This window comes from Arachis duranensis, chromosome 10, assembly GCF_000817695.3.
Source record: "Arachis duranensis cultivar V14167 chromosome 10, aradu.V14167.gnm2.J7QH, whole genome shotgun sequence".
Taxonomy (NCBI): Eukaryota; Viridiplantae; Streptophyta; class Magnoliopsida; order Fabales; family Fabaceae; genus Arachis; species Arachis duranensis.
This window is the reverse complement of record NC_029781.3, coordinates 12,517,554-12,518,383: the sequence shown is the minus strand read 5'-3', so window position 1 is coordinate 12,518,383 and position 830 is coordinate 12,517,554.

Sequence of the window (830 nt, the reverse complement as noted above, 5' to 3'; positions counted from 1 at the left end):
TAAGATGCATGCAAGAATGCTATGAATGTCAAGATGAACACCAAGAACACTTTGAAGATCATGATGAACATCAAGAACATAATTTTGAAAAATTTTTGATGCAAAGAAAACATGCAAGACACCAAACTTAGAAATCTTTAATGCATGAAAAAATATGAATGCAAAGATGCACATGAAAAACAAAAAAAGACACAAAACAAGAAAACATCAAGATCAAACAAGAAGACTTGTCAAGAACAACTTGAAGATCATGAAGAACACTATGAATGCATGAGATTTTCGAAAAAAATGCAAGAAAAATTTTAAAACCATGCAATTGACACCAAACTTAAAAATTGACTCAAGACTCAAACAAGAAACACAAAATATTTTTGATTTTTATGATTTTCTAATTTTTTTGGATTTTTTATTAATTTTTAATTTTTTTTTTCGGAAATATTTTTGGAAAAACGAAAAAAGAAAAGAAAAATTTTGAAAAAGTTTTTGAAAAGAAAATTACCTAATCTGAGCAACAAGATGAACCGTCAGTTGTCCATACTCGAACAATCCCCGGCAACGGCGCCAAAAACTTGGTGGATGAAATTGTGATCACATCAATGTAGTATTTTTTGTTGTTGTATGGAATCATTATTATGGCACTTATGTGTGGGTCATCCAAGTAATACCTTACGTGAGTAAGGGTCGATCCCACAGAGATTGTTGGTATGAATCAAGCTATGGTCACCTTGTAAATCTCAGTTAGGCAGATAAAATTATGGAATTTAGAAAATCAAATAATAAAAAGAAATAATAAAAGGGATACTTATGCAGATTCATTGGTGGGAATTTCA